The sequence below is a fragment of the Numida meleagris genome, chromosome 1 (genome assembly GCF_002078875.1).
Source record: "Numida meleagris isolate 19003 breed g44 Domestic line chromosome 1, NumMel1.0, whole genome shotgun sequence".
NCBI classification, from domain to species: domain Eukaryota; kingdom Metazoa; phylum Chordata; class Aves; order Galliformes; family Numididae; genus Numida; species Numida meleagris.
In genome coordinates, this window is record NC_034409.1 from 85,708,248 (window position 1) to 85,725,435 (window position 17,188).

The 17,188-nt window shown below is 39.3% G+C and overlaps 2 long non-coding RNA genes across 3 annotated transcripts in view; one reads left to right on the plus strand and one right to left on the minus strand.

The window, feature by feature from the left end:
• Positions 1-17,188, minus strand: part of LOC110400791 — an 87,440-nt gene that overhangs the window by 50,665 nt on the left and 19,587 nt on the right. The gene's annotated exons all lie outside the window — the stretch shown is intronic.
• Positions 10,765-11,860, plus strand: LOC110400786. Its single transcript, XR_002440070.1, has 2 exons — positions 10,765-10,946; positions 11,075-11,860. It is a non-coding gene; the product is annotated as an uncharacterized LOC110400786 (long non-coding RNA).

Sequence of the window (17,188 nt, forward strand, 5' to 3'; positions counted from 1 at the left end):
ACTACTTTTGTGATCTCTGCCAGTCTGTCAAGTTGAAGTAGAAACAGCCCACAGGTTAAAAAGTTACTGTGGCTAGACCTGGGAGATAAACACAGGCAATAACAAGACAATGTGACTGTAAGAGCCCGGCTTCGCTGGAGAACCAGATGGAAGACTCAAGAGTTGTCTGATATGACAGGGAAATTAAGAAAATCCTTCTTTCCAATAATAAAAGATTAATATTACCTGGCCTTCCTTTCAAAGATACATTTCAACTGGAAAACCATTTTTAACAAAGCAAACAGGAGTAGTTGCACAGCCCAAGTAACCTATGTATAACTGAAGGCGAGGTAAGTATGAAGAAACACTGTTTTCTTTAAGCTCAGCAGAACAAACAAGTAGCAGTATGAGGTAATGAGAAAATGATTGGTTTTAGGAGCTGAAATGGTTTCTACAAACAGAACAAGTGGCATCTGGTTTTCAGTGGATGTTCTACACACTACTTCATTGCTATGGTAATTCTTATGATTGAACCTGGCCTCAAAAAATTTAATGCAAAGGACTTTTGAGCTTGTATCACACTGCTTTTATGTACTTGCTTTGTACTTGATCTTCTGTTGTCTTAATTTAAACCAAAACAGCTGAGGCAAAGTATTTACCTAATCTATACCTGCTGCTGTAATTTTCAGTGCCAGCAAAAGCAAGCAGTGTTCAAAGTGATTTTATGTTGGCTGATTGAATATACAAACCACCCACCCGAGGCAGGTGCATAACCACTCCATGTAGAGTGGAAAATAAGTTATTAGTGTTTTGAGTCATTTGTAGGAAGCAATGATATGAGCAGCTAGAATGTAAAGATAGAAAATTATCCACCATTGATAAGTTCAGCCAAGAAAAGAGGTAAGCATTCTCTGCCTGTGATTATCACCTTAAGAAAGCCACAAGCATCAGCAATTACCCTTCCGTCCCAACAGCTGTTGGAGAGATCTGCATTTCAAACACACCACATGTTATTAGACCTGTGGAGTCTACTTTTCCTGCTCTACAATGGCAACAGGCAGGCTCAGTGCTGCGGCTGGCTATCTTAGGGGTGAAACAAGTACTATTGACCACAGTAGTGTGAAGTTACCCCTCATCTCCCATGGGGAGCAAGCTTTCCCAGTGTCGTTGTCAGTCCAGGCATGGGAAGGCAGGAAGGACAAGAGCCAGCACTTCAGCCTTCTTGACCTACACGGTGTTATCTGCCAGTCAGCTAGGAGTGACACTTCTTGTTCAGCCACTTTCTCCCAGCTACACAACCACTGCTGAAGTGATTTCATGCCAGTCAGTGTCTCCTTAAAGGACTGAATAAGCATGTGAGATCCTGTCAGAGTAATTCAACTATGTCCTGGTTGTGACTGAAAGCTGCTGTGCAGCAGGGAGCTAGTTCAGGGAAGGATTAAAAAACATCCTTACAATTGCTGCCAGTACTATTACCATAAATCCAAATCCTGACTGTACAAGGCACCATGAGAAAGCAGATCACCTAGCATCCTCAAAATGCAGGTAGGACTGTTCAAGGACAAGAAAATAACCATAAGCTAAAAAAGTAACTGTGGTGCTTGGTGGTGGCTGCTCACCACTGCAGAATAAGTGATGAGGCAGTTATTAGAAGAATGAATTTCAATGGATTTTTCTCTGTGAAATTGTCAGTCAAGTAAGAACAAACCTTTGTACAGGCTTTTGTATGTGTATCCTTAGATATAGCATATACATACTTTTATCTAGATCAGGGTGATCATCCTTGAAACTGCTTATTGCAATTAAGTAGAGAAATTCTTAATCACAGTGCAATGACTAATCTTGTCTTTGAAGAAAGGAGTATCTTTAGAAAACATGTAGTTGATTAGCACATCTAGCTAGCCTGCAGGTAGGGGGATGAGACCTATCCTTAACTGACCAATTGTAGGCTGGAGTTTGTATTGAGATAGTGGTCAAGTGATAAAAATACGTATAACAAACTACCATGAAAATCAAGGGATGTGCTAGCTTTGTGGAAGACTACCTAGCACCCAAACTTCCGTAACTTTGCAATAAATCAATATCTTGAGAGTGAGATGGGCTTACTGCATGCTGACAGTACTGAATCTGCCTTTCAGACAACAGTATCAATCATGAATTGGATGAATCTTGTACGTAACTCTATGAAGTGCCACTAATTCTTACTGTGTTTGCTCCAGTATTTTTGTAGCATTACCTTTGGCGCAGAGTTCAGATAGGAAGCTGTGTGCTGACAGATCTACCACAAGCTTTTTGATGGTTTGGGCATGATACCTCCCCCCAGGTTACCCCACAGAGAGGATGCAGCATGGTTTTTGCCAAAGACAACCACTACCATTCCATTATACCAAAGCTGTACGTACTGACTTGTGGTTTTGACTTTTAATAGTGATTACAGAAAGGAGGAAAAGTCTTTGTAAACATTAATCACAGTTAAACTAAGGGGAAAACCAAAAGAAGAAATATACTTTTACTCAAATGTCACTTGAGACGATTACCTTTTTTAAAGCATAGAGACAATTCAACCAGAGCCACTATGCTTTGTGGACTAAGGAAATCCCTTTTCTGCAAGTAAGACAATAATCTCCCTTTTCATTACTCACAGTTACACAGTTCCTTACTCTTTTTCATCCCCTCTGCCCCAAGCTAAGGTCTATTTTCACTCCCTCAGTAATTGCCACAGGATTAGATCTCGCCAAAGTACATCAACAGGTACTGTTTTTAGCAACCACAGGTTACCCTGTGCCTCAATAGAATGTTCAGGCTGCCTTGATCTGTCAAGGTCAGCTGTGTCAGGAACTGCATACACAGCAGCAATTACTAATAAAATCATGAAAAAGTCCATTTCCTTGAAACAAGGGACTTCGTCATTAGGATATGCTGCTTTGAAACCAGGAATGAAAGTTGAAAGATTTTCAGAGAATCCCTAGTCTGCCTTCTCCCTTTTTCCTACAGTGAATGATTCGAATCTACACTGCTGATGGGAGCAACAGCAACACAATACGGGAAGGAAGATGGAATTATTTGAGATGGGCAGAGCCTTACATTCCAGATCTAAATTCATACTTAACATCGCATGCCTAGAAGTGAAGGGGCATCCAGTACACACCATGAAGAAGCCAGCACACTCTCAAGATTAGCTTCTTGAATAAGACCTAATGAGTAAGCAGAGATTAAAACTCAAGAGTGCTGCTTCATCTGCTTTGCACCTGGTTGATTACAAGAAATTATGACTCCCAGGAGAATCAGGAACAGATAACTACATTTGTCTCTGAAGCTCATTGGGATAGCTTGGGCGAGCCAAGTTTTATCTGAGTCTTTTTCAAGTTGAACTAATCTGCTCTGAAATCTGCCAGCTCAAAGCTGCTGCCACTATTAGCCTGGAAGGGGATCTCTGAGAGAAACACTTTGAAATTGTCAGTTTTGGTTCTGAGAAGAGACTGAAAGCAGCTCATCTATGCCAATAAGTTGTCTGGCAAAGGATTAAACTTGTCCTTTGAATTTGACCCTGATGCAAGTGATATGTCATCTTTTGCAAGATTTGCAGCATCAGGATGGCACTGAAGAATACAGACATGAATTCCATATATTTCTAGTACAAGATCATACTCCGTGTAACAACACTACCAATCATTATGTCCAATGAAAATAGCTGATTATAACTGTTCCTGCCTCATTATCTTGTGACAGAACTGTTATTAACTTGTGACTGCACAACACTTTTGTAGAAAGAATCCTTGAGAACAGGCTATATAGAACATAAGGTGCTCCAAAAGTAATGCCTCCTATTTATTTCCTTGGAAACTACAACAGATACAAAGAGCACAATAATACCCTAATAGAGCAAGTTCTCAGCTACAAAACACTGTTTTTCTACACAGGCACCGCCCTTAGCTATGCATTTTTGCCTGTGATGAACATCAAAATCAGTACCAGTGGAGGTGATCCACTGTCTCCACTGCTGAAATGCGCCATCTACCACCTCACTGTGCTTGCATCCACTGTTTGGTCTCCAGAAAGGCGCAGCAAGCATTGATGAATGCCTATGGATGCTATTTTTTCTGCATGGAAGAATTCATTGACACACCTTTGCTTCATACACACTTCCACATCAGATGCCATTTTGTCAGACTGCCCCTCTGCTGCCATCTGTTGCACAGCAACAACATATAAGGCAATGCTGGTGGGAAGGTTCCACCTCTACTGCCGTACCACCAACATCTACCTCTGAAGTTGTGGGCCAACATAATAAAACCAGATGCATTACTTCCGAAGCAGCCCTCGTATACATATGCACCCAATTCCTTTTCCTTTCCATTGCTTAAAATCACATAGGAAGCACATTAGATGGAAGTGATCATTCAATGATTACTAAACAATAGTGAACATATATTACGGAAGTTTCTCAACAGCACAAAAGTTTATTGTTAAGACAGCATAATAGTCCACAGTGAAAACATGATTTTTCCAGAAATAGGTTGGAAAGCATCATGGAACTACAAGGTAGCAATGAGATCCAAGTATTTTTCCAGTATGTACGGACACCCTGCTAAAGTGACATGCAGTCCTAATCTATGCCTCCAGAAGTCATTAACAGCAGCCACATGGATACTTCATCAGTAGCAGTGAGAGAGATTAACCCATGCAAAGATTGTACAAACAGAGCAAAAATATCATTATAATAGAAAGATAAATTAATAGGCTAGCAGTGTACTCACAGTCTGAGAAATTTGACTTTTCATTTTCATCTCTGTCCTAGGTTCAATGTCAACAAACAAGGTTTGAAAAACTTCAGAGAAATCAAATTTAAGATAATTTTTTGTGTGGTTTGCATATATATATACTCACATATTTAATACATCATCTTTTAGAAAATATGGAATCATATTTTACTGTCGAGTGTCTAGCTGAAAATTTTACTGTCTATCATATAGAATTGACTTTACTTCTAAGTGGAATGAGCACAACACTGGCTGAGCACAACTCCTATTCACTGCATCAAGCAGCTAAAAAACAATTAAAACTCACAGACCACTAGTATTCATTCTTGAGTGCTCATGCCTCTTGAACTAAAAGTTCACTGAAAGTGAGAAAGAAGGCAGACTACTTGAATTTATACTTATGTATGCATATATGACCATCTGAGTTACCTGAATTCCCTGCAATGTTCCAGCAGAACCACTTTTTAGTAGAAGTCCACAGCAGCCACACTTAGCCCACTTATATGGCAATACTTTCTTTGACCACTTTTCAAAGCACATAACATTAGTCAAGAGGCTATGAAGTCATATTAATAGTGCAACATGATCATTCAAAATTCCAAAAGGAGTGTTTTAAAACTGACATTATCTCTAGTGCCTCAGTATCTGTTATCTAAATTTAGAGAGCAGCTAGGAAGCATGGGAGGCAAGTTCTGCACACATGAGAGCAGGGCCACAGCAGCATCTTCCCACAGAAGACTATTCCAGCAAACTCCAGTGTACTCAGGGAGCCCAGCTCTGTACAGACTAAATCTCTGCAAATATCTAAACAATGTTCTATTCTCTTTGATGAACATCTGGTTCAAGTAAAACAACCTTAAATTAAATTTGCAAAATGACTTAGTAAATTGTCCTTGTAAAATAGCCTGCCACAACCAGCATTTCTCAAGCCTAAAATGGTTTCTGGACAGAGTTTTGTTTTGTTCTATAAAACTCCAGCTCATCTGCATTAACTGCACAACTGACTTCTTATTCTGTGTAGTGTATAACTGAGAGAGACAGGATTCCTTCCCAAAGGAGCCCTGAGTTTTAAAAACTACCTAGGAAGACTCAAGAGTTATTTCTTATCAGACAACATCAGTTTGGAAAGATATTCAACTGCATTTCATCCACTAAAACCTGAATTTCTATCCTAATACCTTTCGTACAGCCCAAGACCATCCCCTCAGAAGCCTAAATTACCATTGTGTCCAATCTCAAGAGATTGTAATGAGCTGCATGTATCTTTTTGGTTTAGAGGTTTGGACAGGCGTCCTGGTGACTTTTTGAACCAATATTCAGCAGAAAAATCAGCATATAGTGACATTTCTCATTGAAAGATTAATGCTGATGTGTCTGAGAAGACAGCCCTCCTGAGCTGGAGGCATTACTTTTTGGTAACTCAAGGAACTGTCAGTAGATTTGCAAAAGTCTCCTTTTCTCAGAACTGTATTTTTATAAGTATCCATCCTTGTGTTTAGTGTTTTGGATGTTGCAACCAAGTCCTTTCGTCTAGAGGTCACTTTAATCTGGTTTTCATGGAAAATTATTGCTAGCTAGGGGACATCCAAGATATTTCTCACTGAAAGAGAAGTGCAAAGGTGGGGAGTAGCCCAGGGGAAGGGTGGGGTGTGAGGGGGGAGGTGGAAGAGGGCCTGCATCACAGGAAATTCCTTTTTTCTGGGAATTGGAAGGAGGAAAATGGGACCCTGTAGTCTGGGGAAGCTCTTGCAGCCTCAAGACAGGCATCTCAGGAAAGGAAGAACCACAGCTGGGGAAAGTTCAGAAGCCACTTGAGAGCAAAGAGCAAGGTGACAAAAGGGCCTGATGAGAAAAGCCTTAAAAAAAAAGCATAGCTGTCTGAGGAACAAGATTGGCTCTGAGATGTTAAAGCTAGAAAGCTCAGGTGGTAAATGACCACAGAAGGTGGTGTTCAGGTAGAAGTAATTCTATAAAACGAGTCTCACCTACCAGCATAGTAAAAGTTTGATAACTTCTCTAGCACGTGGGCTCAAGGCTGAGAAGAATGAACTAATTCTACCTTTTTGTCTTCTGTGCCACTACATTAATCTGCTTGTTTATATTTGACCAATATTTCACCCCAATAAAACTAGATAAACAGCATTTGTTGTTGAGCTGTGAGAAGAATGAGTTTCAGGTGTTATGGTATCAGCAAAGCAGGTAACATCTTATTCCTTATGTGTGACCATCTGGGATAGCACTACAGCATAAATGAAACAAACACCTATCACTTCACCATTGTAGGAAGGTGGCAGGTTGCCAAAGGTAAGCCCTTTCCTAGTTGTTGATTCAGTTGAAGCTCAGGAGCCTGAAGACACATGATGTTCTTCAAACTCTCTCCTTTGATTCCATAGTAAAATGGAAGACAAATCCAAGCTAAATTTGCTTCAATTTCCTTAAATCAATGGCTATCTTGTGTGGCTTCTAAAGTAAAAATAAAAACAAAAAATACCACACACAGAAAATGCTCCAAAAAACTGCCTTAAATAATATATCTGTTATTGTGCTGGTAATCTGCTAGTAAGTCTATTTGACTATGATGAAACTGAGAAAAACCAAGAGAAACAACCAAATTAAAAGGCTTGTAAAAATCTGCCTGCTTTAAAATGACTAGAATTTGGACTAATGCCTATTTCATCCTGACAGGGACATCAATATCAAGCCCTCTTGCATTTGAATTCCCCTTCACTCATTCTTTTTTAAGCCAGTGAAACAGTCGTGGCCTTTGGCTTTCAATTTCACACCAGCTCAAAGCAAGACTCAGAGTTTCTTTTGACTGCAGCCTGGCTGCAGTCCGCCACAGTTCAACAGCTCCTCGACAGCAGGGCTGTGCCTGTGCCCTTTAAAGCCTTCACAGTTTAAAGTTCTCACATGCAGAGCACTGTTTCACAGGAAACTGGTAATTGGTTTGCACACTGCCCCTCTGAAAGCCTGCATTCCTCCTGCCTCTTATGACTCACATTAGTGTTTTCGGGGGGTTTTTGTGCGTGTGGATTTCTTATTTTAGGTCGTTTTTGGTTGTTTGTGTTGTTTTCCACTCAAGGCGATCACAGGAAAAGCTAAGCAATTCAGTCACCCAGCAGTGTGCTTACCATTACACTGGCAATGATTACAGTGCATCACTGCACTGCTCTCTACCCTCAGTGGGATTAATGGAAGGCAGCAAGTCTGCTGAAAAGATATCACAGAGGAAACTCCTGGCCTCATCCAAAAAGGGCTTGGGTCGTGCTCTGGGGGTTATGCACTTGTCCATGGGTGCTGCCTTCCTGGTGGGAAGGAAACAGGTGGAAAGTGGTGTCATGCTGCACTGAGGCTTTGTCTGCTGATAGAACTCAGGCAGGGTTATCGGTTTTTGCTTTCTTGCTAGCCCAGAATGGAAGGGGAACAGACTTTATGCAAGCTTGGACAGATCAAATCTAGGTGTTTGTTTTTTTAAGTAGAGGCAGAGTGTTTGCAGTCTCACACTGTGCCCTGCACCCTGCCAGGAGAGGAGAAGGAGAAGCCAGGCTAAGGTTCTGCTGCTATCCCAGGGATGTACTGTTTTATAACTTCAGCAATATCCTCCTTTGGAAATCTGACAAACCCCAACACTTCGTTCACAGAAAGCAGCTCCACCTCAAAATCACTTCTTGAGAGAATTGTTATGGCAGAGAGCAAACTCCTCGTTTTTTCTTACACCTCCCACACAGAAGTGTCAGAAGGGTACTGCCAAAGCATATTCTATGATGACTGGCAACTCGTTTGCAAGCCAAGAGAAGGAAATGTGTAAGAACATGCAAACTGAAATCTTGCCATTCTCTGCCTTTAAAAAGTTTCTAAAGGATGGTAGCTGCTTTTAACTGAGTTAGTTCAGTTTCTTACTTTAATTCTCAGCAACTCACCCATGTCTAGTCTTCTACCAAACATATGCACAAAACAGTTTGAATATATTATGCACAGGTAAAATTTAATTAACAAACATTGGCTCATTACCTGAGACTGCAGTTTACATCCCCCATATCCCGTTTAGAAAATGGTATTTCTTCTACAATTTGTTATTTGTATACAGTCCTATCATCAGATTGTCAAAAGCAGATGCCTCAGGTGAAGAAAGCGTTCTTTACTACACTTCATTGATAACCTAATTGGTCTTACCATCATTCCCCCTCTCCCCCCCCCCCCTTTTTTTTTAAGGGAAAAAAGTAACATAGATACCTATCTCTATTTCACAAGAGTAGATGATTTATCTGCTTCCTCCTGTTGATATGCAAATTTCTCACGTACAAAAGAAAGAGTGGCTGTTATTTAAGCTTTAAGGTATTCCTTATAAAAACCATTTTATATTTGAGGGCAAGACTGTATTTCCTTAACTTACACACAGAAAGAGTCAATATCTACAATTTAGGGATGAAGGCAGAGACAATGAGCCTTATGTCAACATCCTTTGTCCAAATCCCATTTGATAGTGATGAAAAGGTGTCACTTAGTGATCTCCCTACATTAAATGAGTTTATGATAAGACACTTGATGGGCAGGTGCTTAAAATAGAAAAGATTTTCTTATATGTATGGTAGCTTCAGCTGCAGTTTTTCTGCAGATAAATAGAATACGAATGATATCATCTCAGAGAAATAAATCAGCCCATGCTATGTTTTGAAGGGCTCAATCAATCAAAGAAAAAAAATCCCACAAACTCCCTTCCCCCCTCCACTTCGCTGCCACCACAAGTAGAAACTTTTGCTACATAATTTCTCCAACAAACCCCATTTTTCTGCCAGAGAAACAGCAAGCCCTCCCTGACAGAATGACAGTCTCAAATAACAGTGGAAGAAGACACAGAGAACTCAGATTACTCACTCAGTTTAGGTCGTTCCAGACTTAACTTCACGGTGCCTTGTTTCTTCTGGAAGGTCACTTCACCCCCAAGCTCCCATCCAGTCCTGAGCTCAGCTCCCCAGCTCTTGGACCATTTTGCAAGAACAGCTACAAACCCACCATGGGCAGGCAGATGTGTTTTCCTGAACCATGACTTGCAGGGGTATGGCTTCAGCAACATGCTGTTAGGCACACCTGTGTAATGAAGCTACAGGTGAAGAAACTGAAGCCATACTTGGTGCAAGCTACTCCTGGCTTTGAAGAAGTTAGGAAGATGTTTTGACATAGCTGAATAACAGTCGAGCATGTTATTCAAAACAAGAAAAAGGGAAACAGGGATGAACCATCACCTGATCGTGGTTTGCAGTCCCCTCATCTTTGCTTAATTCCCTTGAAAAGACACATTGAAATGTATGAAAAAATGTAGTAATTACTATTAAATGAAGAGCTCCAGAATGATAACCAGTCTGTACCACTTTTCAGATGCAGGAGGAAACAAACATGAAGCATTCTTCCATACACAGCCAGGGGTGCTCATTATAGGTGGCTCCTTGTTTTGGTCCTTTACACTAAAATCTGCTGGAGAACAGGCCTGAGTGAAACTCAGAAAAACCACAGGAAGCATCAGGTGTTTGAGGATATGAATAACATCCAAACTATTGCTCTGACAATAGCTGCTCTGCATTTGTTTTGTCTTTCCTACAGGATTTATTTTTTAAATGGTTTCTTCTCAGGTTTGGCTTATACATCTAACTGCAACCAGAGAATTCCAGCTAAAAAAATTACAATTTACATATGCTTAGTACTTTTACGCTTTCCCCCATGAGGCATTCTTTGGCATAAGATACAGAGAAGAAAAGAAAAAAAAATGATTCCAATTACTGAAGAGCTGCTTTAAGTTTGTTATTTTTACTGAGCAGATCTGCTCCCTGTTAACCATCATGGTAGCAAACTGCCATGACGAGAAATCCCTCTCTTACTTTTTTCCAGATTGCCAGTTAACTGAGGCCACATTGCAGTGGGAAGGGGACTGTTGCTGCTTGCCCACCCATTGCCCTAAGGAAACATGAGGAGGAAATCAGTCCCACCCAAATCCCACTGCCATGTGTGTTTGTGCAGGTGGCATCAATTAGGGCAGAATTTGGCATGCAGAAAACATCCAGCTGCAGTCAGCAGAGAAATCCACCAGCTTGGCTTGAGAATCTCCCAGGGAATTTTGTAAGGCTGGCTGCAGAAGGGCTTGGTGTTGTGGTAGGAGAATAGGCAGTTTATTTCTTTTCCACATGAACTCAACAGTTTTGGTCTGCATACAGGGTATGGCTGGCATGTTCATAGCAGCCCGTATAGTACTGTGTGTTGGGTTTGCAGCAACACCCCTTTGTCGTGATCATTTTTCTAGGAAGTAGGTACACACCTCACAATTGCCCTCTCCCCTTTTCCAGAAAGAAAGCATCATGGAAGTGTATGCTATGGCTGTCCTGCCTGTGCAAGGGCTTCTCTTTTCCATGGCGTATTAGAGAAGATGGATGACAGCACCAGCTCATCTGTGGCAACTTTTCATAAACAGTGAGGAATTCGGCCATGTGGAGTGGCACAGAGATTGACCAGGCTGGTGTGAATCCTCTCCTATTTGCTCTCTATCAAGAAAAGCAAAACAAAGAAACTCAGCAAACGTGCATCCAAGAGTCTCTAGATAATAAAAGCTCAAAAGAAGTGGCAGTGCCTCACATATGCTGTGCGTAAGCACAAGGACAATTACTTCAGCAGGATTGGCACAGAGCAACTTGAAGCACCATAAATCACTATGTGCAGTTTGCAGTCCATAATGGCTCTGGTTGCAAACAAGGCTTTCAGCTCAGGAGAGCTTTTCCTAAGGCTTTAATGAGAGACAGTAGCTCTCAACCATCGACAGCCCTGCTCATTTCAAGGGGCGCTGCCTCACGTGTCCTCAATGATGCTTTAGATAGTGTTTCAAAGCTTTTCCCTCTTCTAGTGCTTGTGGAAGGACTGAAAGATTTACAGTGGCACTTGATTAACAGCAGAAAGGATGATAGAGGATATATAAATCAAGGAGAGAAAGACTTTAAAGATAGGTTAGTGCTGTGAAGAAGCATGCTTGCACAAAGGGGATGCCATTACTCAATGTTTTGTTGGAGAAGGATTTTATAAGTTTGGAAAGACTGGACGGTGCTTCTAATACTTCAAAACCAACTACTATAGATTAATAATATTAAAACAAACTGAAAGAAGTGATTTTTAGATAAGGACACTCTTACAAGAGACTAACCAACCTGTTTCAGTCTTACTTTATGGAAAACAATCTAATTACACCAAAATCTATGTCTTCCATTTTTTTTTAATCTCTATTTCTCCCTCAATTGTTCTGCACAATGGGCCTGCACATCGTTTTTATGCCCCCCACACTCACACAGAATGTACAAGGAAGACTGGAAAGAGCTGTACAAATGGCTTTTTAAAATAAATATTTGAAAAAGCCACATATATTGTTAGTTTTCTCTAATACATGCAAAATTATCCTCATGTATATTAAATTGTTACTAATTGTACTACAACAGTAAATAATGGCATCTTCAGTTGCATAAATCCATTTTCCCCAGCATTCTGTAGCTGGTGGTATGATTCCTAACTTTTCTTTCTGATAAAGAACTACTATTTATTCAGAGCATGAAAAGAAAATTTTAAAAGCTTCCATTTAAAAACCACATTCTGTCTGGATAGAGTCTAATACTAATAGTTCCAGATCCAAAGGAAAAAAAATAAAAAAAAGATTGTCTAAATCCTTTCACTTTTGTACTGACATCAAGAAAAGAATCATTTATTCCTTACATTACCCAATTGCAGTTTCTTAAGGTCAGAAACTTGACTGTCTCATCAGGTGCTAATATTTTTATGCACAGAAGGCACAAGTGTTCATCCTTACTAACAATTCTGCACTTGTTGGTTGCAGTCACCCTTACGTACTTTAAGACTCTTCTGTTGTATTTTGGTATGAATATCAGCTTCCAAAATCTTGAAGTGTCCTTCTCTTCTTGTGTGCGCTTCACTTCCTGTAGCTGCTCCTTTTCCAGCATCAGCCTGATAGTGCCAGGCCAGGCAAACAACAGCAAAATATAATTTCAGCAACAATACTGCCTTGACCAGCAAAGAAGAGGGACTGCAATAGATCTTAATGGTCCTTTTCTGTTTCTGATTCTGAATGCTGTGAAGTTATAATGCAAACATTGAACTGTCCTGAATTGAATGAAGTCAAGATAATTCAAGGACAAAAACTTGTTTGTGGCCAATATAGATATTTGAAATCTTCTCAGCACTTCTTTAAAAATCTCATTACAAGCTGAACAGGCTATTTTTGTGGTGTTGCTACAGTCCCTTTATTTCTTCATTGTTTCTTTAGGTGTGTTCTGAATACAGAGATGGGTCGTCGGCAGATAAACTACAGAAGCTTACAGGATTCAAGATATTAAAAAACATAATTATTTGGTCAGTTTATTCACTGAAAAATCACTCCTGCCTGAAATTTTAAATCTTGATTTTACTCCAAACCAGGAACAGTACACGTAGGGCTCCAGTGAGTTCTGTAGCACTACAAGAATCTTGTTGCTACTTTTAATTAAAATCCAGTGTTAGTGCTAGACATCTTAGTTTGTGGAAGATGATGGGTAAGCTAGAATGTATAGTGTGTGATTTCTTTCTGCCTTTTTCACTCCTTGTTATAACTACAACTATCCTACTGAGAAGCAACGTATCAAAGTTTCACTTCAAAATAAATTGCTGGGCTTCATATTATGTATCTAGACCAAAATAAAAATCTAATAAACAATTGAAAGCAAAGTTTTGGATTATGAAACGATATTGTCTTTCATTCTGTAAGCAGTAGGATTAAGTTGAAGGAAAAAAGGTGGCTAATTTTCCATCTATCCCTCAAGGATTTAGAGCTTGTTATTACTGGTGTACTCAAGGCGGGATTTGATATATTTCCTTTGGCCATATTTCTCAGGCAAAGACTACAGTTCAGTTGAGAAAAATGACTTGGGAGCCCATTGGAAGAGAACAGAGAACCTTTTGCACTACAGAAGACTGGCTTTTGCATATAAGCTTAAACTAAGCTCTTTTTAGAGACAGAATATTCTGTAGTTATCTTTGCAAATTGTATGACATTACTGATACAAATGTTTTGTAAAGATAACGTCCAGTTCTACTTATCTGCCGTAGTAATTAAAAAGCTCCAGTAAAATAATATCAAGATAAATTTCAATGCTTTATATGGTGCAGCTCCTCACAGAAAACTCAATTTTACAGCTTTAGCATCAACTTGTTATTCATTTTCAAAAGTTAATGCCATGATAAATTTTAATAATATGGCTAGTGCATATTTCTATGCTACATTAATTATACATTTAAAACTCCACAGAAGACAACCACAAAGAGCTCAAATACAGGAAATATCATCTGCAACCAGAGCCAAATTAAAACAGTGTCTATCATATCAACAACACTTTCATTAGATTTAACTATTCTAGTCCAGCGTTTGTACACATTAATTTATCGTCATGCTTCCTTAGCTCTCCTTCTTCCCTAGAGAGGTTCATCCATCTAGCTGATACCTTTTAGGACTTACCATTTCTGCAGAATACTAAATAAAGATCTACATTTTTTTCCCCTTAGAATCTTAATTAGGATGGTAAAAAGTTCTATGCTATCAAGCCATGAAGTCTAAAGTCACTGAAGAACCAGTGTGGAATATGTTATCTTCACACGGACAGTTACTTAGCTTTGTTAACATGCAAAATGGCTTCATCATTCTGCTTTGGATCTAGTACAAAATTCTGCTGAAAACCAAATTGTGCAAAGTTCTCCCTAATCAGACAGGAACGTTTTTGCAGATGACACAGGACCAGTTTGAGGCACAATCTTCCTTGCCTAGGAGACTCCTGTTGCTAGAAAGCCTAGAAGCTTTAATTTTGTTAGGCTGGTCCATGAGCAGAGTTGTGCCAGGGAACAGAAAGAGGCATTAAGATACACAGGAAGGGGGAAGAAAATATAATCTCAATGCCAGCAAGAACAAACTGCCGGTGCAGTTGATCTTAAATCTTCCTCCTAGGTGGGAGACTATAACAGAAAACCGCTGACATTTTCACCTTGGAAAAATCTAGTGAACCAGAAAGGATATTTGAAAAAATTACAACACTATAAAAATAATGCAGATTACACTTTGTTGATATGGAAAACTGTAAGAACAGCAATTAAATTAATGTGTCTTTCTACTTCAGTAGCTAATTTTTTTTCTCAATTACAATATAACCAGAGGCATCGCAGTTGAGGGAAGAAAGGATATTTTATAAGAAAATGACATTTTGATGGGCATAATTCGTAAGATAGACTATTGCCCAAATTTCTGGTGTGAACCTATGCAATTTGCCACTCTCAGGTGTGATTTAGAAACTAACGCCAACACAACTCTTCCTTCCTGGGTCAGATCTACTCTTTGGATTATACTGAAAATACAGAACACTGAATGAAGAACTCAAATGTTACTATGAAAGTTATTTATGGTTTTGCAATGAGCTCTAATCATAATCATAAGAGATACCAGAATAATATAAAATGTTGAGAACAAAATTCCTAAATTCTGTGCATGTTTTTTTTGAAGGTGAAAGGTAAGCTGGTGTCATGGTGTACTGTAAGGGCCATGACTCTCAAAAACTGCTCAATTTATAAACAAATTTTTCAAATTAAAAGAATATTGCAGTAACAAGCTGCAACCAGTGGCAGGATATTAGGTCAAGAAAGAGCAGCTGTTCATTCTCAAATATTTTTTGAGTTGTAGAGAGTTTCTAACTTTGCACAGCTTTTCAGTTTGATGGGTAGTGTAGCAGGGTTGATCATCATGTGTATCTGCACCTCAGAATAGACTATATTCCAATATCTGGGTCAATCTTTAGCATTATGTAGAACAGAGAGAGAAGTCCCTGTCTACCAAACCTAAAGCCTCCTGATTTCCTAGGCTATGTCTGCTATAGCGCCTCGCTCTTTTTCAATTGAACATTCCATTATGGATGGATAATTCTTTATCAAAGCCTTAATACTGGAAAATATCCAGGAACATAAAATCAACAAGATGCAGTAGACAACTCTTAACAGCAATTTATAATGATTAAAAATAGTTGAGAATTTTCTAATCAGCCCCTGCTAGAGTGATAATTTGGAAATACAAGAATTATCCTCTGGGAAACAGAAGATGTTAATCTGCATATGCAGGTAGTAGATCAAAGTCTTTTTTTGATTGATATGGAACCAAAATAAACCTCCTGGATCATGAAATCCTGTTCCTAGGAACATATATGAAAGCACTGACAACCTAATGAGGTTCAGCTGGTAGCTCTGAAGCCCATTCACAGCAGTGAACAGAAGGCTCTACATTCTTCCATCAAACCTTTTGCAGAAAAATGGCAAGAACTCAGAATTCAGATCAAGCAAGAAATCTCACTTAGATGCTGAGTATGAGATATAACAGCTCTTAGCTTACTTCTTTTTACTTGGCTGCATTTTTTGGTGGTGCAGATGGGCCTACAGTGCATTATGAAATAAATGCATTCTTGACTTTCTACCATCATTTAGCTCTCATAATTCTGATTACTGCACGAAGTGTTCCTTTGCAAAACATAATTGATGTATTATACTGGGTCTAGCTGGGATGGAGTTAATTTCCCCCCCAATAATTCAATAGTAACTATCTTAAAATACCAAAGTTTCTTGTATTCCTTCTTCTGACATTTCATCTGCACTATGCAATCTCACTGCATTTTTCACTAAGGAAAATTAGTACCATACCTACATAAAACCCCAATCTACAGCTGAGAAACTGCTGATTTTGTACATATATATATATATTTGTTTTTTGTATTTCAGTCTAGACTTGCGCTCTTCCTGTATTTACCCACAGCTTTATTTTACCTGCTGCATTCTTTCTGCATCCCCAGCATTAAGAGACTAATCACATTAGATACATTACATGTACTTTTTACTACATCGTTATTCTTCTAGCAGATAATGATGAACAATAGCTGAGAGATCCTCAAAGGCTTCCATTAACACTGATCAAATGTTGCCCTCATTTTTCACATAGGATAGTGTATTTGTGATAAATAAGAAATAGAAGTAACATAAATTGAATATGGATAAGCCAGAAATAATCTCTGATGTGATCAAACTAAGCTATATTTAAAAGAAAATGATACAGGCCTTATTGGCTTTGATTTTGAGATGGAGGAGCAATTTTTATCTGCGCAGCTTGGGAAGTTCATTAATCATACCACAGGGTTATGCACACAAGTCCCTGTGCTCAAACTTGAAACGGTATGGAGCACCAGCCCGCTGAAATATGTACACGGAGAGATCTGTTGCCATTCTGGCTGCATAGCTGCTGTCCTCTTTGAAAGCAGTTGTGGCACCCTTCACAGTCACTGCATGCTATTCTGTGCTCAGCTTTATGTATAGGCTCCTACTGAAGGAATTCAGGAGCTTTGGAGATTCAG